Source organism: Gossypium arboreum, chromosome 7, assembly GCF_025698485.1.
Source record: "Gossypium arboreum isolate Shixiya-1 chromosome 7, ASM2569848v2, whole genome shotgun sequence".
Lineage (NCBI taxonomy): Eukaryota > Viridiplantae > Streptophyta > Magnoliopsida > Malvales > Malvaceae > Gossypium > Gossypium arboreum.
In genome coordinates, this window is record NC_069076.1 from 95,714,534 (window position 1) to 95,740,618 (window position 26,085).

The 26,085-nt window shown below is 33.5% G+C and overlaps 1 long non-coding RNA gene and 1 other non-coding gene across 3 annotated transcripts; both read left to right on the forward strand.

Moving 5' to 3' along the window:
* Positions 1–3,610: 3,610 nt before the first annotated feature.
* Positions 3,611–3,717, forward strand: LOC128296156 (small nucleolar RNA R71). The gene has a single exon (XR_008286704.1). It is a non-coding gene; the product is annotated as a small nucleolar RNA R71 (small nucleolar RNA).
* A 19,216-nt stretch (positions 3,718–22,933) lies between these two features.
* On the forward strand, positions 22,934–25,828 carry LOC108458078 (uncharacterized). Of its 2 annotated transcripts, XR_008285979.1 has the most exons (5): positions 22,934–23,155; positions 23,485–23,535; positions 24,773–24,895; positions 25,282–25,557; positions 25,641–25,828. It is a non-coding gene; the product is annotated as an uncharacterized LOC108458078 (long non-coding RNA). The 2 variants fall into 2 exon arrangements; XR_008285978.1 differs by having other exon boundaries at positions 25,282–25,828.
* Positions 25,829–26,085: the final 257 nt, after the last annotated feature.

Consider the following 26,085-nt stretch of genomic DNA (forward strand, 5'->3'; position numbering starts at 1 on the left):
ATGATTGTTTCTTTTCCTTTTTCGAATAAAATGTACCAAACATGTGATAATCATTGATGTTCAGATCATAAAATGATTCGAATCTTACTTTAGTATAACCCAGAAACTTGTGGGAATATTTTGAGGAAACTTTTATGGTAAGGCATATGGGATTTAATGGTTTCCTCTTTTGGGGTTTATTTATTAAATTTGTCACATCATATCATTTTTTATATTTCTATTTTTGTACTATCAATATGAAGAAAGTGGGGAAGACAATGATATCATATTTATTTATGATCTAGTAGCAAAGTTGAGTACCGAAAAATCTAAATAGACACTTTTCTTGTTTTTTGGTCCATCAATAAGTAGTTACGCCAGTTACAATACAGATTTCTCTCAGACATATTTTAATTTTTATTGGATGACGTGTTCGTTAATACTTTGTATTAAAGTCTCTGGTTTAATATGAATATTTCCCCTTAGTATACAACATGTTGACATTTGGTTTTGACTTTTAGTGATCGTGGGATTTTATAAGAATTTATTTTCATCGTACTTGCCTATATGCATGCATGCAAGCATGTGTATATGCACATGCACGTAAATTTTGTCTTCTAATACTTTTGGTCGAATGACATGATATTCTTCAACTTGGATGTATTGAATAATGCCATGTCACCAATGTGTGAATTTAATCGATATGTTTAGAATGGATAAATTTAAGAAATTCAGATGCATGAATGTACTTATCAAAGGTGCATGTGATTGGATGCCACGATGTACTTAAAAAGTGGCTCTTACTGCAAATGTGAAAAGTCAATTGTAATATTTCTAAGTGTTCCAATGGAACACATAGAGTATTTCAATGATCGAACCCAAGGGATTGTCAATTAGTTAACGTGTTTGTTTAGTTAATTACAAGCTAATCAACTACTAATCTAGTTGAACCGAAAATTAGTAGCACAGAAAAAATATGAAAATATATTAAAGCTAAATTCTAGACTAACAAATGAAAATATCTAACAAACTTTCTTCCTCTTTACTAGAAACAATGCAAATGTATTAAAATGATGATCAAATGATTCATTAATTACTAACTAAGATAAGAAACCTATGCTTATTATATCATTTGTCAGTCTTAGTTAGAAATATTCTTCTAGTCTCACCCTAAACTAAACGATACCACCTAAGCTCTCCTTCCGGCCTCCCTTAGGCATATAAATCTCCTCTCGATCTCACTATTCGATACAAATATATTAAGTCCTACATGATAAAGTATCCTTTCGATCTCATCTATCTAAATCTTCCACTAGAGACGTCAATTTTAGTGAATATATGATCCAATACAATTGAACAAATAAATATAAAATCATAGATAATAACATAGTTAAGTAACTCACTCGTCAATCAACCAATAAGATGATTCAACATATGATCAAACTTAAATCCCACATAAGCATTTTAATAAACACATGGTATCCATAAAATATAAAAGAGAAGAGTTTGAGAAAATGCTCATTAATAGACTATAGGTCGATGAAGCCCACAAATTTGATCATCTCCATTAGCAGAATTATATAAAAGGACGATCTCTAGCTGTGAATTATTTGGGCTGCTTCAAACGAGTATCATGGTGTCGCTTTGTCACTTCTTTATATAATCGCGAGTTCTCGAAGTATTGGCTCGTATTTTCAATTCTATTATCAAAATAAGGTTTAAGTTGAGTACTATTTACCTTAAATGTGCCAAATTCAGAATGAGTTACCTCGACTGTACCTTATGGGAAAACATTCAGTACCGTAAATGGGTTTGATCCATTTCCATCAAGCTCCAAAGGGGCAATTTGTGGGTCCATTTTGTCTAGCAGTACCTTGTCACCAACTTTAAATTGGTTGCTCATGTGTTCATCGTGGCGCCGCTTTGGCTCTTCATCCTGCTTTCTTGTTTTCTTCTTGACATGCGTCTGCTATTCATCTAGTTCATCAATTTGTAACATTTGTTCATTATAAATCATTCTGTTTCTGTCGTATTGACTGGAACATGGATCCATTATGTTTTTTCTAGGGTTTAAGCCACATGGTCTCTAACATTAATAGAATATTTAAAATCATCTCGATCACTAGATGCTCTAACAGAATCACGAGCTTGAAGAATAATCGATTCGTCACCTACACGAATTACTAACTCACTAGTACCAACGTCAATTATAGTTCTAGCAATTTCTAAAAAGGGTCGCCCTAAAATTAGAGGTACCGTACTACCCTCATCTATGTCTAATATAACAAAGTCAACGGGAAATATAAATTTATCGATTTTAACAAGCACATCTTCAATAACACCCCTAGAATATCTAATGGTTCTATTTGGTAATTGAATACTCATCCTATTTTGTTTGGGTTTCCCAAGACCTAATTGCTTAAACATTTTATAAGGCATGACATTAATACTAGCCCCTAAATCAGCGAAAGCATTATCAATATTCAAACTACCAATTAAACAAGGAATAGTAAAACTCCCTGAATCTTTTAATTTGTTAGGTAGTTTATTTTGTAATATATGCCAGCAAATTGCATTTAGCTCAATAGTCAAAAAATCATCTAACTTTCTTTTGTTTGCCAAAAGCTCCTTTAAAAATTTTACGTAATTGGGCATCTGTGAAAGAGCTTCAAAAAACAGTAAGTTAATATGTAATTTTTTATAAGTTTAAGAAATTTACCGAATTTTTCATTCATATGGTTTCTCTTTGTCGCATTAGGGTATGGAACTTAAAGTTTATATTCCTTAACAACCGGCTTTTGCTCTTTCTGGCTTACCTCAACCTCATCATTATTTACCACAATTTCTTGCCTTAGTTCTGGTTTAGATTCAACTAACCCTTCTTTATCTCACACAGTAATTGTATGAAGTTGTTTCCTTAGGTTAGTTTCAGTATTATTAGGCAAACTACCTTGTGGTCTTTTTGAGATTAGTTTAACAAGTTGACCGATTTGGTTCTCAAGCCCTTAAATCGATGCTTATTGATTTTTAAGTGCTACTTCAGTGTTTGGAAAGTGAATTTTTGACACCGAGATAAACTTTGTCAACATCTCCTCGAGATTTGTCTTCTTCTCTTACTGGTAAGGTTGTTGTTGGAAGCCAGGAGGGGGTTATGCTCATTGATTTCCTTGACCACCCCAAGAGAAATTGGGATGATTCCTCTAACCTGCATTATAATGGTTACTATAAGGGTTATTTTGAGGCCTAGAATTATTACCTATATAATTGAATCGTTCTCTATGCTAGGAGCGAAGGGTAAGCATTTTAGATTGTTCATTCCACCTCAATTTATATCATATTGCATCACCAGATGTACCTGCGTAGAAACTTATAAACTATTCATTTTCTTATTTAATTATTCTACCTAATTTAATAGCATGGTGAATGCATCTAAGTTGAAAACACCAGCTGCTTTCATCGGCTTTGTTCTCATTACTTGCCACTAATAATTATTCAGTGACATCTCCTCAATAAATTCATAAGCCACTTTGAGTATTTTATTATTCAAAGTTCCATGAATACTATATCAATCAACTGCCTAGTTGAGGGATTCAAACCGTTGTAGAAGGTTTGAACCTGAAACCATAAAGGTAACCCATGGTGAGGTCACCTTCTTAATAAATCCTTATATCTCTCCCATACATCATATAAAGTCTTTAAGTCGATCTGAACGAAGGAAGAGATATCATTCCTCAACTTGACTGTCTTAGCCGGTGAGAAGTACATTAGTAGGAATTTCTCAGTCATTTGATCCCATGTAGTGATAGAACCTCAACGAGAAAGGGAATAGCTGGAGGTGAATGACGTCATCAAAAATGCCATTAATCTTGAAAGTATAGTAGATTTCCAGAAAATTAGCCAAATGAGTATTTGGATATTCGTCTTGTAAACCATCGAACTGAACAAACTGTTGTATCATCTGAATTGTGTTCAGATTCAGTTCGAAACTATTTACAGCAATAGTGGGTCACACAATACTCAATTCAGCCCCAGTTAGAGTGGGCTTGGCATAATCGTACATAGTATGAGGAACATGATTTGGATTTGCAAGATTTGTAGCAATTGCAAGAGGTAGCTGATTAGCCTGATTATCACCATCTCCTTAGTAATAATAATGTCCTCTTGCTCGTCTACTATATTCCGTCGACATTGCTTTGCTTCTCTACAATTTCTGCAAGTTGTACTTTCAATTTCACTGTCAAAATAATAATGGTCCCAATAGGTTTCTTCTTGTCATAAATTACAAGAACTTGCCAAAAGCAAATTAAAGAAAAATTAGAATGTAAAAATGAAACTAAAAATAAAAAATGGATAATTAATAAAAATTGAGTGTTCCTAATATTTTAGTCCCCGACAATGGCGCCAAAAACTTGATAATCACTAAACTAACTATAAATACGACTAATGCAAGCACACCTATCGAACAATAGTATAGCTACGGTGAGTAGGGAATGTCGTATCCACGAGTACTAAAAGTACTAGTAATTACCGTCTTCTTATTATTTAGCCTGCAAATTGGAGTGATTGTGTTTTAATCTAAAATTACTAAACTAGCTTAACTAATAACGCAACAGAGAGTGAAATAGGAAAATAATCGAAGATAACCAATGAGATAGACAATACCCAAGAAAGAATCCACCTGGTCTTTACCTATTATTATGAATTTGAATTAAACGATTTATTCACTTGTGTTTTGATCCGTAGAAATCCCTAAATTATGTTAATATCTCTTTCGATAGTAAGAACAACTGATTTTAAGTTGATTAATTGAAATCTCTTTCTAATTAAAACCTCTATCGTCTCATTAACTCGATCTATGGATTCTCCTATTAGATTTGACTCTAATCCGGTAGATTTATGTTGTCTTATTTCTAGGATTGCATGCAACTCCACTCAATTATAGTTGATTTACTCTTAAATAGGGCCTTTTGCTCCATTGAAATAAGCACATTAAACATGAATTAATATCCCAAAAATATTAAAACAAGAAATAAACATACATAATTTAGAACAAGAATCAAGTATTTATCGCATAAATCAGAAATCAAATAATAAGATTCATCATAGGTTTCATCTTCCCTAGGTATCTAGGGAATTTAATTCATAATCCTGAATAGAAACATCTCAAAGTTAGGATAACCACAAGACATTAACAAAATCAATAAAACTTCGAAAGAAATTAAAAGGAGATATTCGATCTTGATGGAGATCCGCTTTTGAATTGATTCTAATGGCATTTTTTGAGTGTTTTCTTTAATCTTCTCTGATTACCCCCTAGGTTATTTATAGACTTTAGACTGCTCAGAAAGCCTAAAAATTGAGTTTTTCCGTGTATTTGGGAAGTAAGGTGTGAAATCGACACGGGCTGGCACATGGGCGTGTGGCTAGTCCGTGCGAAAATGCCCAGGCCGTATGGATCCTGAAAATAGCTCTATTTGTCTGATTTTGGCTTGTTTTTCTCTCCTTTCATCCCAAATGCTCTCCTAAGTATAGAATCATGAATTCAAAGGATTATGAGCATTAAATTCACTAATTTGCATAATTAATCATCCAAAACATTAATAATGAAATTAAAATATGTTACTTTTATAGCTTATCATAGACATAATATATCTAGGACAATTTATGAGACAAAAAGGATCATAAAGTTAGATCTTGTAGTTTATTTTGATGAATGATACATCTGTTTAAGGAAAAAATTTATCTCTTTTGGCGAAAGGGTAAAACTTTACAGGTTGGCATTGCTAACTCTATGTGTAGGTAAATGTGTCGTATATATACATTGTATAATTTCATTTACATGTTTAGGATCCGATGAGAATGACAGAGTAATACTCACATAGGTATGCATTTAATGCTAGGATAGAAGTTGACATAAGTCAATTATTATTAGTTAGAAAATTTATTTTAATTATATCGATGAATGTTGTATTTCTATTACTTATTAGTAACAAATTTAGACAATATTTCCAATTTTGATTAGGAGATACTAGAAAAGATTCCTAATCTTGTAGGAACTCTAGTGGTGATGAAAAATTAATGATTTCAATGAATTTAAAGTTGAATATTAGAAATATTACATATTGGATGGTTATGAGACAAAAGAAGTCATGCATATGGAAGTTGTTTTTTTTTTTAATAAATAATACATCTATTTAAGGAAAATTTTATTTTTTCTGGTAAGGATAAATCTTTATAAATTGAAACTGCTTCAGTCTACCTGTAATTAGTTCATGTAGATATAGGTGTCGTGCATGTATATTGTAAACCTCTTTATGTATGCAGAATCATTGATGAGAGTGGCTGAGTAATCAGTGCTGACATAACGACTTTGATCCAAAACATACTGACACTAAGACATGCATTTAATGCTATAATACAAGTGGATATAAGTCAATAATTATATCAAATATCCTATGCTTTATTGACACTAGAATAGTGTATTGATAAGTAGTTATACACACAAATTTTTAAAACGCGTGTCATTAATTGCTGCATGATTTAATGAAAGGGGCATTTTAGATGTGGAACTTCATTGAAGAACATAAAAAGGGGTTAATTTATAGTGTGCGGGGTTGTTTTCTAGGCAAAGTATTCTCACAAATAGGTATATATTCCTTTTATCCTAATTCGGGTCCCCAAGTATTATCTATCTTGTTTATTTGTAATAAAGTTTCCTATTGAGCAAGTAAGAAGGTAAACCAATTTATTACTTGAACTAGGAAAACATTATTTGATAATATTTAAAATGAGATATACCAAATATCAATTGCGTTAATGCAACTGAGATATGTTTAGGTTGTGACACTAAAAATAAAGAGGTGCAGAAAAAGGAAATGAGAAATGTAGGAATCCCTTTATAATGGATGGACAAGATACTTTATGAAAAATGATTGAGCCAAATTATTCTTTTCATTGTCGTTAGAGAGAGTCTTGTGAAAATGAAAATGAATAGGCAAGAAGATGAAGAGAAAAAAAAAGCTTAAAATTAGATTGGAAACTAATTAGTTCCTCTTCTTTTTCCTTTTTCCAAATGAATTTGCAAATGGAGATTGTGCTAGTAGCCATATCCTTTCTAAAGGTATTAGTATCTCTTCATGGTGACTCACATGTTTCTTATGGTTTTAGTTTCTAGGGTCTATACCTCTCCACGTGTGAACAAATTCAGTTGTTATTCTATTATTTTGTTGTTAACCTTCCCACCAATGTGGAATATGAGTTCAACATAACCTGAACTCCTTGAAGTACTAATTATCATGTATGATTGTTTCTTTTCCTTTTTCGAGTAAAATGTACCAAACATGTGATAATCATTGATGTTCAGATCATAAAATGATTCGAATCTTACTTTAGTATAAAAGAAACTTGTGGGAATATTTTGAGGAAACTTTTATGGTAAGGCATATGGGATTTAGTGGTTTCCTCTTTTGGGGTTTATTTATTAAATTTGTCACATCATATCATTTTTTATATTTCTATTTTTGTAATATCAATATGAAGAAATTGGGGAAGACAATGATATCATATTTATTTATGATCTAGTAGCAAATTTGAGTACCGAAAAATCTAAATAGACACTTTTCTTGTTTTTTGGTCCATCAATAAGTAGTTACGCTAGTTACAATATAGATTTCTATCAGACATATTTTAATTTTTATTGGATGACGTGTTCGTTAATACTTTGTATTAAAGTCTCTAGTTTAATATGAATATTTCCCCTTAGTATACAACATGTTGACATTTGGTTTTGACTTTTAGTGATCGTGGGATTTTATAAGAATTTATTTTCACCGTACTTGCATATAATGCTATCAACGTATGCATGCATGCAAGCATGTGTATATGCACATGCACGTAATTTTTTTCTTCTAATACTTTTGGTCGAATGACATGATATTCTTCAACTTGGATGTGTTGAATAATGCCATGTCACCAATGTGTGAATTTAATCGGTATATTTAGAATGGATAAATTTAAGAAATCCAGATGCATGAATGTACTTATCAAAGGTGCATGTGATTGGATGCCACGATGTACGAACACTACACAGGGAAATGAGCACAAAATATTGATAATTAAAAAGTGGCTCTTACTGCAAATGTGAAAAGTCAATTGTAATATTTCTAAGTGTTCCAATGGAACACATAGAGTATTCCAATGATCGAACCTAAGGGATTGTCAATTGGTTAACGTATTTATTTAGTTAATTACAAGCTAATCAACTACTAATCTAGTTGAGCCGAAAATTAGTAGCACAGAAAAAATATGAAAATATATTAAAGCTAAATTCTAGACTAACAAATGAAAATTTCTAACAAACTTTCTTCCTCTTTACTAGAAACAATGCAAATGGATTAAAATGATGATCAAATGATTCATTAATTACTAACTAAGATAAGAAACCTATGCTTATTATATCATTTGTCGGTCTTAGTTAGAAATATTCTTCTAGTCTCACTCTAAACTAAACAATACCACCTAAGCTCTCCTTCCGACCTCCCTTAGGCATATAAATCTCCTCTCGATCTCATTATTCGATACAAATATATTAAGTCCTACATGATAAAGTATCCTTTCGATCTCATCTATCTAAATCTTCCACTAGAGACGTCAATTCTAGTGAATATATGATCCAATACAATTGAACAAATAAATATCAAATCATAGATAATGACTTAGTTAAGTAACTCACTCGTCAATCAACCAATAAGATGATTCAACATATGATCAAACTTAAATCCCACATAAGCATTTTAATAAACACATGGTATGCATAAAATATAAAAAAGAAGAGTTTGAGAAAATGCTCATTAATAGACTACAAGTCGATGAAGCCCACAAACTTGATCATCTCCATTAGCGGAATTTGCGACAAAAGAAAAGAAATCAACAACCAAAATCTATTCTAAAGAGAAAATAAAATAGAATGGAAATCTGATCTAAAAAGATGAAAAATAAAAAATATTCTATCCTACTCTACTCTCTAACAAAAGCTTATAAAGTAGTATTTATAGTCTAATAACATTTAACCTAACAAAGACAATTATGCACCCACTTAAGTCTTGTTGGACTGCAAAATACCCTTTAGTATTTTGGCCTCGTCAAAGTCGTTGTGACATCAACTCCTTGGTGTCACGACACTATCAATAGGTTACTCTTTTGGCTCTCCCTTGCCGCCTAAAATAAAAATTTTACCATTTTAACTCTTTAAATTAGTAAAAATAAAATTACACCTTACCCCTCAAATTAATAAAAAATTAATTTAGTACTTTAAAAATTATAAAGATACCTTCACCCCTGCAAAGATTTATGGTTAGAAATTCCTATTTTAATGTTGTAAAGATTTGTTTTGCATAATTTAGATTTTCTTAAATTTTATTTACGCACTTCAATAAAAATCCAAATCTATGTGTATAGACAGGTTTGAGACCATTTATGGAGAGCAATTTTCATCATTGTATTTTGGAAGTGAAAAATGAGATGAATGAAAAACTTGAATGTATAAAAATGACAAATATGGTAACTTGACATAAATTTTTAACTCATTCTGAGGTGGATATTTTATCATACACCGTTGCTTTTTCTTTTTAAATATCGCTGCTTGTTTAAGGATCATATGTCATTTTTTATATTTCAATTTAAAATGATAAATCAAATAATTTGATCAAACCATACATCGTTATATTGACTCATTTTGGCTTTCAATTCAAAGCGGTGGAATCTTTTAGGGTTTGGTTTGGTATGAAAGGAATAAACTGCTGGAAGAAGGAAAAAGCATGGAGTTAAGAAAACGATAAAGAAAAAGTAACTTCCTCATGTTGTTACGTCATAAGGGTATCTCTATCATTAAAACCCTACTTAAAGTCATTAAATGAGATTTGTAATGCCAGAAAAGATTTTAAGAAACAAAACAAACTTCCAAATTTTCCATCGAAAAGAAATTTTTTTATAAATCGAATAGAAAAATTTTTAAAAACCCACACTCACAAAATTGTCCGTTGATGGGTCCCCTAATTTGCATGGGCTAATATTTCCACGTGGCCTTCCTGCATGACCACGTAAATTTAAGAATTAGAAACGCTCCACCTTTTCATAATTCATTGTCTCAGGAAATATCAACTTTTTGGCAAGTTTCTTGACTTGGTAAGGTTATTATGAGTGTATGAGTAGGATGATTTTCTCGAGAAAATGGAAACCCTTGACAACAAATTTTCTCGCTGGACAAACAAGCAACGTTTACGTTTTACTACCCTTACAAGGTCCTATATATAGTCACCGACATTTGTACTTCTATTCTCGTTAAACACTCGTTCTCTCTCTCTCTCTCTCTCTCTCTCTCTCTCGGTTTCGTGTTCCTTTGCTGAGAAAGCCTTTCATTTCCCCTCTCTTTTTCAATGAAGAAAGCTAAGATTAACTCCGTGTATGGAGGAAGAGGAAGAAAGAGATGCAAAGAAAGAGTAGAAGAGAGCGGGAACTCATCAAAGAGTACGATCATGACTGAAAAGGGAAGAACAAACGGGGTTAGGGCTACCAAAGCTCTATCAAACATTCCCAATAACCGAACGATTGTAACAAGGTCGATGGCGATGAAAATAATGGAGCAGGAAGATGAAGAAAAGTTGTACGAGGTTCAGATTATTGAGATTAGGGAAGAGGAGAAGAATGATGATAACAAACCTATGGAGCTGGTGCAGGAGCAGGAGCAGGAGCAGGAGCAGGAGCAGGAGCAGGAGCAGAAGCAGGAGCAGGAACAGGAGCAGGAGCCACAGCCGCAGCCGCAGCCGCCTGCCAACAAGGTGGCTGTGGTGGAGAATAAGGGAGATGGTGTGGAGGAGTTGACCTTGGATGACTGGCCAATTACATTTAGGTTTGACGAGGAATGGCCGTGGTCCAAAGTTAGGTATGACTCTGGATGGTATTCCTGTTGGGAGACCATGAATGGTGATTTTTGGACACCCGTGAGAGATCACAGCCAGGAGTCTGTTTGGAGTGGCGATCTATGGGAATTTAAACCATGAAACCAAAAAGCCTTGGAAGATTTCCTATTCTTCTTGTTGTTAGTGTTTAAGGATTATCTATGTTTTAGTTTATCAATGTTATTGTTGTTGTTCTTGTTTGTGTGTGTGTCACAGTCTTAGAGAGTTATATTTAGGTACAAATGCAATACTGCAAACAGCTGTTTAATTACTTTTATACATGTTGTCTTAGATTCAAGTATTTTATAATATGAAGTTGAATTATCTGCTTAATTTATTTTCCGGATGCTGATCATTTCAATCCTTTCTTTTAGAGTGCTAACTTGAGACACCATAAGAAATTATTTTCATTCTAAGGTTACTTAGTACTGTTCATCTGAGTGAGATCCGAGCCTGATTGAAATTTAGATATAGCCAACTGGTTCTACTTGGTGTAAATTCTGTTCTTTCTGTCTCTAAATTTTGTCCTTAGGTCATGACATTAGGATTAGAAGCATTAGATTTACATATTTAGTTCATGTCGAAATCATTTTTTTGAAAACGCAGGAATCGACTTTGGTTTGAAAATGATAATTAAAACGGGAGTCGCCACCGATCTTTATTTGGTGTGATCGGATCACCTTTGTTTTAGATAAAAAAAATTAGTTTTAATAAAGACGACATTTTGATCTACGAAATTCAATAGAACAAGTTCGGGAATCGGTTACGCGCGAGGAAGGGTTAGCACCCTCGACACGCCCAAAAATTGGTACCGGATTGATTAGTTACTGTCTTAATGTCGAAAATTGAAGATCGAGAACGAATTTAAAATACGATCCTTTTTTATTAGCGTTGATTTTTAAGAAAAAAAAATACTTGAATTAGCTCAAAACGATCGTTAAAGATTTCCTCGTCTCGAGATATCGGAGTATCACATCCCGTAAGTTAGGACACGTTACCATGAATTCCCGAGCGCAGGTTTGTCTTTAATTCCAATTGGAATTCCGTGTATTTTAAACTCAAAAGGATATTTAGCTATTTAGAATCAACGAGAGAACCAAAACCCCGTAAGTTAGGGCACAATTCTTCGATGTTCCAAAACGCAAAATATTGCCTTATTTTGAAATTTTTGTTTTTGAATAGTAGCGAATACGACATTTAAATGACGTATGTTATTTGTTTAGGTTAAAATAAAGTGATTTATTGGATAAATGCAACGAGGCTTGATTCACGAGGTGATGATATGAAAATATAGTAATGAATATGAGACAAATATAAATGGACATAACATTATACAAATGAATAACAGTAATGCAAAATTTCGAAATAAATGAATCAAAATTCACACAATGGCAATAATCACACAAGGTACATTATTTAAATGTTCACCACAACAATTAAAGACAAATGAATTTAATAATAATTTAAAAGGTATAAAGCAAATAAAATGAATAAGATGTAAAACCATTTTAAAATGACAATAAATGGGATTAAAATAATGTGAAAAAAGAGATTTAAAATCGACAATATACAAATCAATTTAAAATAGATGATATATATATAATATTAAAATAAGTAATATATATATATATATATAATAAATACTATGTCAAAAAAACTAAAACCAACAATAATAAAACAATTTTAAACAAATAAGAGAGTTTAAAATAAGTTGTATAAGACAATTTTAAATAAATATACGTAAAGACAAGTTTAGAATAATATATAAAGAAATTTAAAATAAATATTAAGAGCTCAAAATAATAATATGTAAAAAGAAATTTAAATTAAATAATATATAAAAATTTAAAGTAAATAACATATAAAACAGTTTAAATTAAATATTACACATGAAAATTTAGAATAGGACATATATAAAATAATCTAAAGTAAAGAATATATTAAAATAAATAATATATGGGAAATTAAAAAAGATGAATTTTAAACGATTAGAATAGTGTAACTAAATAAAGTATGAAAAGAAACTCAAAATGGAAAATACATATATAATAGTTTAAAACAAATAACGATAAAATATTTCAAAATAAGTAATATGTATAGGGGTTAAAACATATAATATATGTAAAAATATTTAAAACCAATAACAATTTACAATACATAAGACGTAAAAGGATTACAATAATTAATAATAAAATGGTCTAATATAAATAATGTAAGATAAACAAACTTAAAATAACTAACAAAGAAAATAGCTCCTAAAAAATTGAAATAATAAATAAATGAACAAATTAAATATATTAGGACTAAGCTAAAATTTAATTAAGATTTAAGGTGCAAATTGTAAATAAAAAAAAGAAAAAGGGCACTAAGGACCAAGTGAAATACGATAAAGAACGAGGGACCTGATTGGGAAAATATTCCCAACCCTATACGCAGATGTTTCAAAGGACCCGAATGTAACCCAAGCCAAATCTAAGAGCTAAATTAAAAAAAAAAAAAGCAACGGGGCCTGATCAAATGAAGTTGCAAAGGAGAAGGACCAATCTCGCAAATTCCCCATTTAGGGAGAATGCACACCCCCACTCCACCAAACGGCGCCCTTTCATCATCATCATCATTTAAACAACAAAAAAACCTTTCTTTTCTAATTTCATTTCCAGCCCCCAATTTTAAAAAGAACAGAAAGTGCGGAGATAGGCTTCTTAGCCTCGTTTTGAGGCACATTCGAAGGCCATGCCTTCTCAACCCTAAAGAAATCGAAAGAAAGGTCCCCCCTCTCCCCGATTCGACTTTGGCGATTGGAGAAGAAATCTCCAGCGATGAGTCCATGGAAAGATCAAGGTGAGTTTACCTTTCTTTTTACCTTATCGTTTATTTTCGTACATGAAAAAGAAAAAAGAACTAAAACACGAAAAAAAATGAAATCAAAACCAAGAACTAGATGAAAGAAACTATTGTAAAAACCAAAAATCACCTTAAAATCTCTTTTAGATTAATAGTTTTTGCCTTTTGTTTGTGGCTAAAAAAAATACAAAGGTAAATTTCGGGTTTTTATAACCGATTCACAAGACTTGTTTACTCCTATTTTTTTTGTCGTTCCTGCTTGTTCTTTTATTGTTGCATGTCGGTTTTGGTTCTCTGTTGCATGTTTCTTTTTCTCTGTTTGCAGGCGATGGAACGGGAGCACGTGGTGGTGCTGCCATGGTAGCTGGTGGCAGAGGTTAGGGGCAGCACTAGGTTTTATTAATTGGTTATTTATTGTTTTATTCTTGTGCCCGGGTCAAAATTGGCCATTACAGCTGCCCCTCTTTGCTCATTGTCGGGTAACAAGAATGAAGCAAAGACTTCAAAAGGGCCAATTTTGACTAGTTTTACCGAATCTCGACTTCCTTTGGTGGTTATCTTCTTCAAATAGCCTCATTCCAATCCACTGCTCCACTGCAACTACAGGGAGATAAGGTTTGTTTTGATCTGTTCTACTGCAACTTTAGAGAGATAAGATCCGTAATTTAGCTTTAATCTGTTCCACTGCAACTTCAGGGAGATAAGATTTGTTATCTTTAGTCTGCTCCGCTGCAACTTCAGAGAGATAAGATTTGTGATGATCTGCTCTACTGCAACTTCAGAGAGATAAGATCTGTAATTTAGCTTCAATCTGTTCCACTGCAAATTCAGGGAAATAAGATTTACTATCTTCAGTCTGCTCAACTGTAACTTTAGGGAGATAAGACTAGTGACTTCAATCTGCTTCACTGCAACTTCAGGAAGACAAGATTCGCTGTATTCGATCTGCTCCACTGTAACTTCAGGGAGACAAAATCTACCGTCTTCGATCTGTAAATTCAGCCTTTTACCCTACTACTTAGGGGTTTAAGGCTCACCGTCTTCGATCTGTTCCATTGCAACTTCAGGGAGATAAGACTAGTGACTTCAATCTGCTTCACTGCAACTTCAGGAAGATAAGATTCACTGTATTTGATCTGCTCCACTACAACTTCAGGGAGACAAGATCTACCATCTTCTATCTGTTTCCCTACTGCTTAGGGTGATAAGATCTGTAAATTCAGCCTGTTACCCTACTGCTTAGGGGTTTAAGGCTCACCGTCTTCGATCTGTTCCACTGTAACTTCAGGGAGACAAGACTAGTGACTTCAATCTACTTCACTGTAACTTCAGGAAGACAAGATTCACTGGATTCGATCTGTTCCACAGCAACTTCAGGGAGACAAGATCTGTAATTCTCAGCCTATTACCCTACTGCTTAGGGGGTTAAGGCTTGGTGGCTTGAATCTGCCTCATTGCAAGGCTAGATTCGTAATTTTTAGCCTATTAGCCTACTGCTTAGGGGGTTAAGGCTTGGTGAATTCACTGATTCTAGGGACATGACCTGTAGAATCAGTTCCATATATCTATGCTTATGTCAAATGATTAGGATGCTATGATTGAAATGAATCAAATGCTTCTAACTAGATGTGTTGTGAATGTGTCAAATAATTAGGATGCTATGATCGAAATGAATCAAATACTCCTAATTAGATGTGTTATGGATGATATGTAATGAAAATGATCCCTTTAAAAAGGCTTAAGGTATCATCGCTCGTTGTTCATCAGGACATTACCACTGACGTATTACGCTGCCATCTTGTTCGGCTGGTATTCTTGATAGAAAAGTTAAAGAAACAATCACATTTTGCTCAGCAAGCTTGCCCCGCTGTAATTTCAAAGTCCCTTCCACTGTACCTTCTGGGACATAAAGTTTGTGCTTCCCACTGCAATTTCAGATGAACAACATTTGGTTTCTTACATCCATCCTGCTGCAACTTAAAGGTACAGGATTTGTATCATCTTCAATCAATTTGATCTGTTACACTATTCCCTGAGTGTAATGACCAGATGTATACACCTGATATTTGTATGAATACAGAGTATCATTTTTCTTTTCCCGAAAATAATCCTATTGCTCGTTCTTTGCCAGGATTATAACACCAATGTAATTTCTTTTTGCTCAACCAATATCTTTGACAGAAAACCCAATGAGATAATTTCAATTTGGGCTTAAATATTTCCAACCCTTGGGCTTGGTGAGTTCTGAATAATAGTCCTGTTTCGGGCTCTTATACTATTTAGAAGCTTCCAAAGTAATATGCAGAACTTCTTTTGTGAAAGTATTATTGGTCCATTAGTCGTTATTTCAATGCAAAATGCTAGAAAAAGATCAAAAACAATGGACAAGAAGGAAATTGATTGGGAGCATAGCTCGAAATGAATAAATTAATTAAAGATTGCAAATGCAATAAGGAGGAAATTAACTCAAAATGAATAAGTTAATCAAATATAGCAATGCAATAAGAAGGAAATTTATCGGGATATATCTTGAAAAGAATAAGATAATCAAAGATAACAAATTCAAAAATGGGCAAAATGGAAGCTAGGTGCCCCAGATATCGCAGCTTGAGCTTCTCTGTACCAACTTCTTGAGGACCTTTCTGAGCTCAATATGTGTTTAGAGGATCCGGAGTACTTCGTCGATTCCCCAAGACGTAGCATACTTCTTCATTGTTAATTCAGGCATAGCAAGACTGCTGTATACCCCACTTTGATCCAAATTTGAGCCGCCCTTTTCGAGTTTTCAATTCAAAATCCATTGGGTCTCAAGGTGCCCTTTGCGAGTTTTCACATTGGCCTCTTTTTTTTTTTAATGCGCTCTTTGCGGGTTTTCATCTTGGCCTCTTTCTTTTTAGGTAGAATGCTCCTTGATTGGATTTGAATTCATCGGATTGGGCAAATCTTTGCCATTCATTTAGACTAGAATTAATGCTCTTCCAGAACAGGCCTTCTTTACTATATAAGGTCTTTCCTAGTTTGACATCCACTTTCCTCTGAAGTCCTTTTGTATAGGAGGGATATTCTTCAATATCAAGTTTTCCCTCATGGAACTTTTCTATCGTAAGCTCACATCATTCATTGAACCATGACAGATGGCTTTCAACCTCTTTTCTTTAAATTCAACTGATCATATCGGGATTAGATCCATTTTGCCTTATCCAACTTCAACTTTTTCAAGACTCAGAGACAAGGAAACTCTTCTTTAAAACCATTTTTATCCCATAGACTAATGAAATATGTTGCCCCGACGAAGGTCTTGGCCAACGTTTGATGAGTATAGAGGGTACATGATGACTTCTTATGCCAATCTTTACAAGTCTCAGTCATTTTTCTATGATCCTTTTTTTTTTTAGGATTTGATGATTGGCATATGAAGCGACTCTCACCCTCTAGGCGAAGTAATTGATGCTTGTTAGAAGCTTTCGACGAGATCAACCCAATAACCTCCATGCCCCACATAGAGAAAATTGAAAGAATGAAGGGGCACATGAATTTTCTCTCCATAAATTTGGCACTTACGGCATACTGATGCAATCCCTTTCTACGGGGGACCAGCAGAACCCAAATCTCATGATTAGCCTGGCCATCGTAAAACTATTAGCATATGTCATTCAAAACCCTGCAACATCCTCATGTTTTAGTAGCCAGGCGTATCTTGATACGATCGTGCAAAAAATCTTTAAATTCTTGGAAGTGACTCAATGACGTCTCGCTTTGCGTTTGCATCTTTCTCTTGTCCTAGGCCTACTATCCACTGACTTTTTGTAAGAGATGGTCTGTTTTCATCTTATTCTACCATCCTTAACAAATCAGGGAGTTGTCTATATCTCTGTCATCTTCAAAGTGTTAAGATCCCTTTAGTCCCAAATTTCGCTCAAAAGGAGACTCGGAGTCAGTGACAGCGTTACTCACATCATTGATATCTAGGGACCCGCTGAAGGCAGATTCTAAGGATGATTATTTATATAGTATGACCATGAATGAAGTATACATGAATATTTGAAAGAAAGTCCAAAGAACAAACGAATCTAAGAACGATTATTTGTACAATATGAAATGAAATAAAAGAATATTTGCTAAAAAAGATGCATTTTATTTAAATAAAGACTTAGAACACAAGCCTATTTCACAAAAGGGGTCTAATTGCTTCTAGGCTTAAAGCAACAAGCGTGTTTTGAATATTACTCTAGATTAGCTCAAAGAATAAAGGGATCTCTTCCACAGTCCCATTGTTTAAAACACTTCCAAGTAATGCAAGGGTTTGGAAACTTTTATTACCCGATTCCTTCTTCGGATAAGTCATTCAGATTCTCCAATATTCTTTCCAGGCTTTGTTCAAGGCATCGCAACTCTTTTGCTCTCACTTGCAAATGTCACATTTACTGCATTGTCAGAGCGATTAGGCTTTGAGGAATCGTCGAACTTCACAATTTCCATTTTAATGAACCTTTCGACCAACTTTTTAAATGTAGTGTAGTTTTCGATTGAGTGTCCCGTTATTCCTGCGTGATACTCGCATTGAGCATTCTCATTATACCATTTTAGGAACAGAGGTTGCACAGGTTCTGAGTAAAACAGAGACACAACATGTACATCAAAGAGATTTTAATACAACTCCTCATATGACATTGGGATGGGTGTAAACTGGAGCCTTTCTGTATTCAGCCTCGAGTTGGATTCCTGCCTCGGCTGGCCTATGTTGACCAATTTGGGGTACCCTTTGCTCATATTATTCACTTCATTTTCATTTCTATTTGGGGTTGACCTTTTGGCGCTTTCTCTTGCGTCTATCTTCCAGCTCCTGATTGTGTTTTCAATCATCTCGCCGGACATTACTATATCTGAGAAGCTCATGGTAGCGTTTCCCAACATATGGGTAATGAATGGGGCTTTCAGAGTGTTGACGAAAAGCATCGTAGTTTCTTTCTCCAGAAGAGGTGGCTGGACTTGCGCCGCTACCTCTCTCCATCTTTGGGCATATTGTCTAAAGCTCTCACTTTGCTTCTTTTCCATATTCTGTAGTGTAATTCTGTCAGGCGTCATGTCTGTCACGTAGCCATATTGCTTCATGAAAGCTTGTGCTAAGTCCTTCCATGAATGAATTTTGGCACGGCTCAGTTGGTTGTACCATTTGGCCGCTGACCCAATCAGACTATCTTGAAAGTAATGAATTAACAGTTGATTGTTATCAACGTAACCTGTCATTTTTCGGCAGAACATCGTGATGTGAGCTTTAGGACAACTAGTCCCATTATATTTTTCAAATTCTGGAGTCTTGAATTTTGGTGGGAGTACTAAATCTGGGACTAAGTTGAGATCTTTGGCATTAACCCCGCGATGGTAATCAGTATTCTCCATCGCTCTAAGTTTTTCTTCCAACCACTTGTATCGATCTTGGAGTTGTCTTGGCAGTTCAACCTTTGTTTTTTCTATTCCTGCCATTTCGTTTAGATCAGGAGCTTCATGATTGGTTGGACTGTTCCTTGGATTGGAACCTGAGCCAGTCGGGTAGTTCATGGGTGCTGAGGTACCGGCCTGATGTTGTTGTGATCTGAGAGCAACAGGTACATTTTGCGGACATATCTGATCATTTATCGGGGTGAAACTCAGAGGGTACAGAGGCTCCTCATTGTCCTCTCCAACATTGATCATCGAGTTTTTTTCTTTTCCTAGGCCCTTAGTCAGTATTTGGGAAAACTGATTCATCATATTCCTTTGGGACTCTATCATTCGGTCCCTCATATCTTGTTGGATCTTCGCTAGTTGCTCTTGCATTTGCAGTTGTAACTGGTCTTGCATCTCTTTTTGAAGCTTTTCCAGTCTTTCCAATATTTGATCCATATCTTTTGTCCTTTTCCTTGTACTGTAAAGATGCCTAGTTGCTTGACTTTTATCAGTTCCCAGGTTAACTGAAATAATTTTACCTAATTAGGGTTCTTTTAGGGAAAGTCCAATGCAAATAATGCAATGCAAATGCAAATGCATGGAATGAATGCAAAAGAAAGGAATGTGTTGATTGTGAATTCAATTTCATTAGAACAACTTCTCTAGAAAACAAATTCCTTTACATAAAACGGATTACATATACGGCCTTTCTCTCATATTCCAAGCGAAGACACCTATCTTCCTCTTCATATCCGGATGCTATCGTCGAGTCTTGTGAATTTTTCAAAATATGTCTCTATTATTTCCTTTCTGCTCGATCTGGATTGCGGCCCATTGCTCATTTATCCCCGCGATGCTCGTTAGCTTCTTTAAGACATGACGGCTCTCGAATAATCTTTGTTAACTTGAATCCTCAGGCGATGAAGCAAAGTCGTGTATTTCTTCATGGACTATCAATCTTCCTTCATTGTGTTTACTTGGACCATATTTAGACAACCGTGTTACAATCCACTTTATCAAGAAATTCATTTTCTTATGACAAATTGTTCTATTTAGCAATCGAATATGAATCAACACCTCCTTTCTATAATGATGTAATGCAATGCAGTTATCATCAAAACAAAAATAAAACACGTTAGTACATGAGAAATAAATAAAAAATAAAGCACCTATTCGGGTGACCACTAGGGGTTTGGAGTAGCTCTACCTAGGGTAAGCTCCTAGGTCTCTCTATATGTAGCTCGGTTCTAGAGTAAGGGTACCCGAACCAGCAGATTCCTCGATCTTCACCCGTTATAGGCTCATATGGATAGAGTTCAGTTCGGGGGAATACATTTCCCTATGGCTGCATGGAGATGAAAATCTCACGAAGACATAGGTACGGATGTATCCCGAAAGCGATCCACTAGCCCATGCGGAGGTGAAAACCTCACGAAGGCATAGCTTCTCACTCCCACTTAAAAGGTGTGACCACAGCGGTCATGAAATGCAATGTGCGAGGATATATGATAAGAAAAACCCGAGGCAATAAAGAAAATAGGAAAAATAATGTAAACCGTAAAAAATGGATGAAATGCAATAAAGGGATCATAAGTTTAAAAACGAATTTTCAATTTTTGACAAAGAACAAAAATCAATCAATTTATGGCTTGACTCTCAAAGTCCCCAGTGGAGTCGCCAAGCTGTCGAAACCATTTTTTTGAAAACGCAGGAATCGACTTTGGTTTGAAAATGATAATTAAAACGGGAGTCGCCACCGATCTTTATTTAGTGTGATCGGATCACCTTTGTTTTAGATAAAAAAAAATTAGTTTTAATAAAAACGACATTTTGATCTACGAAATTCAATAGAACAAGTTCGGGAATCGGTTACACGCGAGGAAGGGTTAGCACCCTTGACACGCCCAAAAATTGGTACCGGATTGATTAGTTACTGTCTTAATGTCGAAAATTGAAGATCGAGAACGAATTTAAAATACGATCCTTTTTTATTAGCGTTGATTTTTAAGAAAAAGAAATACTTGAATTAGCTCAAAATGATCGTTAAAGATTTCCTCGTCTCGAGATATCGGAGTATCACATCCCGTAAGTTCGGACACGTTACCATGAATTCCCGAACGCAGGTTTGTCATTAATTTCAATTGGAATTCCGTGTATTTTAAACTCAAAAGGATATTTAGCTATTTAGAATCAACGAGAGAACCAAAACCCCGTAAGTTAGGGCACAATTCTTCGATGTTCCAAAACGCAAAATATTGCCTTATTTTGAAATTTTTGTTTTTGAATAGTAGCGAATACGACATTTAAATGACGTATGTTATTTGTTTAAGTTAAAATAAAGCGATTTATTGAATAAATGCAACGAGGCTTGATTCACGAGGTGATGATATGAAAATATAGTAATGAATATGAGACAAATATAAATGGACATAACATTATACAAATGAATAACAGTAATGCAAAATTTCGAAATAAATGAATCAAAATTCACACAATGGCAATAATCACACAAGGTACATTATTTAAATGTTCACCACAACAATTAAAGACAAATGAATTTAATAATAATTTAAAAGGTATAAAGCAAATAAAAATGAATAAGATGTAAAACCATTTTAAAATGACAATAAATGGGATTAAAATAATGTGAAAAAAGAGATTTAAAATCGACAATATACAAATCAATTTAAAATAGATGATATATATATAATATTAAAATAAGTAATATATATATATATAATAAATACTATGTCAAAAAAACTAAAATGAACAATAATAAAACAATTTTAAACAAATAAGAGAGTTTAAAATAAGTTGTATAAGACAATTTTAAATAAATATACGTAAAGACAAGTTTAGAATAATATATAAAGAAATTTAAAATAAATATTAAGAGCTCAAAATAATAATATATAAAAAGAAATTTAAATTAAATAATATATAAAAATTTAAAGTAAATAACATATAAAAGCAGTTTAAATTAAATATTACACATGAAAATTTAGAATAGGACATATATAAAATAATCTAAAGTAAAGAATATATTAAAATAAATAATATATGAGAAATTAAAAAAGATGAATTTTAAACGATTAGAATAGTGTAACTAAATAAAGTATGAAAAAAATTCAAAATGGAAAATACATATATAATAGTTTAAAACAAATAACGATAAAATATTTCAAAATAAGTAATATGTATAGGGGTTAAAACATATAATATATGTAAAAATATTTAAAACCAATAACAATTTACAATACATAAGATGTAAAAGGATTACAATAATCAATAATAAAATGGTCTAATATAAATAATGTAAGATAAACAAACTTAAAATAACTAACAGTAAAATAGCTCCTAAAAAAATTGAAATAATAAATAAATGAACAAATTAAATATATTAGGACTAAGCTGAAATTTAATTAAGATTTAAGGTGCAAATTGTAAATAAAAAAAGAAAAGGGGCCACTAAGGACCGAAGTGAAATACGCATAAAGAACGAGGGACTGATTGGGAAAATATTCCCAACCCCTATGCGCAGTGTTTCAAAGGACCCGAATGTAACCCAAGCGAAATCTAAGAGCTAAATTAAAACAAAAAGAAAACATAAACTGGGGCCTGATCAAATGAAGTTGCAAAGGAGAAGGACCAATCTCGAAAATTCCCCATTTAGGGAGAATGCGCACCCCCACTCCACTAAACGGCGCCCTTTCATCATCATCATCATTTAAACAACAAAAAAACCTTTCTTTTCTAATTTCATTTCCAGCCCCCAATTTTAAAAAGAACAGAAAGTGCGGAGATGGGCTTCTTAGCCTCGTTTTGAGGCACATTCGAAGGCCATGCCTTCTCAACCCTAAAGAAATCGAAAGAAAGGTCCCCCCTCTCCCCGATCCGACTTTGGCGATTGGAGAAGAGATCTCCAGCGATGAGTCCGTGGGAAGATCAAGGTGAGGTTACTTTTCTCTTTACCTTATCGTTTATTTTCGTACATGAAAAAGAAAAAAGAACTAAAACACGAAAAAAAATGAAATCAAAACCAAGAACTAGATGAAAGAAACTATTGTAAAAACCAAAAATCACCTTAAAATCTCTTTTAGATTAATAGTTTCTGCCTTTTGTTTGTGGCTAAAAAAAAATGCAAAGGTAAATTTCGGGTTTTTATAACCGATTCACAAGACTTGTTTACTCCTATTTTTTTTGTCGTTCCTGCTTGTTCCTTTATTGTTGCGTGTGGGTTTTGGTTCTCTGTTGCGTGCTTCTTTTTCTCTGTTTGCAGGCGATGGAACGGGAGCACGTGGTGGTGCTGCCATGGCAGCTGGTGGCAGAGGTTAGGGGCGGCACTAGGTTTTATTAATTGGTTATTTATTATTTTACTCTTGTGCCTGGGTCAAAATTGGCCATTACAGTTCGATTGCAAGTCCTTACCATTGAAAACTTACTTCTTTGAAGATATGGAAAGGTTTATTGAAACCATGGGTCCGTCAATAATTTAAGACTGACTAACATCTCTTTTAGCATATTTCGGTGCAAAATGGCTAGCAGGTGTGTGTTCTTCAAACCGTTTGTTTAATGAACCTGAATCAAGAGTATCATAATAATGAATGCTTTATTGAAGTCTAGTCTGTATAATTGGAGAATCATCAAAGATTTGCAGAGATACTAAACTGAAAGTTGATGAATCTTTGAGAAATTACTATAAAAATATTGTTATTGCTGTCATGATTTCACTTGTGGAGCTCCTCAATTTTAAGATTGCATAGCATCCATTGGTGTTGTAAAGCATTAACAAGGTTAGTGGGAATAAAACCCATTCGATATTAATGGTCACAATCTGCGATATTGCTTAGGGTTATAAGAGATTTTAGAGTCAAGGCAAAACAAGAAAATTGTTCTATTTATCTAGAGAAAGTTAGGATGTGAAACATCCAGTAGATTTGCTGTCACTCTTGATTTATATGTTCAGTCATGGAAGACTGTGGCTTTACTAGTATTTAAGCTTCTTAAGTAGGAAAAAGAAAATACTAGTCAGTGTTTGTTTTGTTAGATTAATGTTTTACATTTCGATAAGTGTAGCTTGACTGTTTCAGGTGTAAGATTCCTTCAACTGCAGTTATTTCTGGTAATATATGTAGGTATTTTGACTAATTAGTGGTTCAAGTAGCTTCAAAGTTATCGAATTTCGAATAGGTTCAATTGCAGTAAGCATACATCAATATTTAGGATTTGTGTCCATTGTTTAAACGGTAGGAGGGCAGTAGTGGTTAATTTCATAAGCATTTTATCACATGTCTGTCTTGTTTATAAGAATCTAAAATTGTTACTTACCTCTTCGTTTTAAGTCAGTATTATGAAAGTGTAAGTGACTCTCTTAACAATTTCATAAGTGACTTTTGAGAAGAATCTCTCTAATGCTCTTCCACTTGTCCTCTCTCTCTAAGAAAATATATATTTTACTATTTATGTTTGAGTTTATAGCTGCCCCTCTCAATAATGTTGTTTAAAGTAAATAATTTTATCCATAATGTAAGGTTGATTAAAATGTTTTTGTTTTTTTTTTTTTGGAGGGGAGGGGGTTGTATGATGGTTTCATCACTATCATCTCGGATAGGTTGCATCACTTTTGCAAGTTCCTCCATGAAGAAGACCAAGCCAATTGGTTTAGCAAATGTTAAGTAGTGGTTAATAGCGTAAGTGTTTTAAGACACCTCTTGTTTATTTATAAAACTCTAAAATTATTATTTGTTTTTCTTTTTAAGTTAATTGTAAGTCGGAATTATGAAAGTGTAAGTGACTTTCTTGACAATTTTGAGAAAAATTCTCCTAATGCTCTCTCTCTCTCTCTCCCCCTCTCTAACAAAATATATATTGAAATACACTACATTTATAACACCAACATACTGGATTGTTTAGAAATCGATGATTATATATATATTTGTCATTTTTCATGTTCATTTTACTGTCCATGTTTAAGCTCGCAACTGTCCCTCCCAATAATGTCGTTCAAAGTTAGTAATTATATCTATGTCATTTTTTTCGAGGGTGTGTATGATGGTTTCATCCCTTTCTTTTACAGGTTCCGCAATGAAAAAAAGAAGACCAAGCCAATTGGTTTAGTAAATGTGAAGTAGTGGTTAATTGCATAAGCATTTTAACACACGACTTGCTTGTTTATTAGACTCCAAAATTTTTATTTGTCTTCTTTTTTTTAAGTTAATTGTAAGTCAGTATTAAGAAAGTGTAAGTGACTGTCTTGGCAATTTTGAGAAGAATCCTCCTAATGCTCTTGCACATGTCCTCTCTCTCTCTCTAAGAAAATCCTGGTTACCTCTCCCCCACAATATGGTTAAATGTTAGTAATTATGTAACATCGGGTTGATTGAATTAGTTTTTTTTTAAGGGGGTATATGATGGTTTCATCCTTATCTTTTGCAGGTTCTTCCATGAAAACAAGAAGACCAAGCCAATTGGTTTAGTAAATGTGATGTAGTGGTTAATTGTATAAGCATTTTAACACAAGTCTTACTTTTTTATAAGACTCAAAAATTGTTACTTGTCTCTTCTTTTTAAGCAAATTGTAAGCTGTTATTATGAAAGTATAAGTCACTCTCTTGGTAGAAGAATCCTCCTAATGCTCCTTCTCCCTCCCTCCCTCCCTCTTCTTTCTCTCTCTCTCTCTCTCTCTCTCTCTCTAAGAGAATATATATTTTGAAATACAGTAAATTTATAATACCAACATACTAGATTATTTATATATCGGTAATTATATATATTTAGTACTTTTCATGTTCATTTTACTGTCCATATTTAAGTTTGCAACTGTCCCTCTCAACAATGTCGGTCAAGGTTAGTAATTTTATCTGTCATTTTGTGGGGTGTA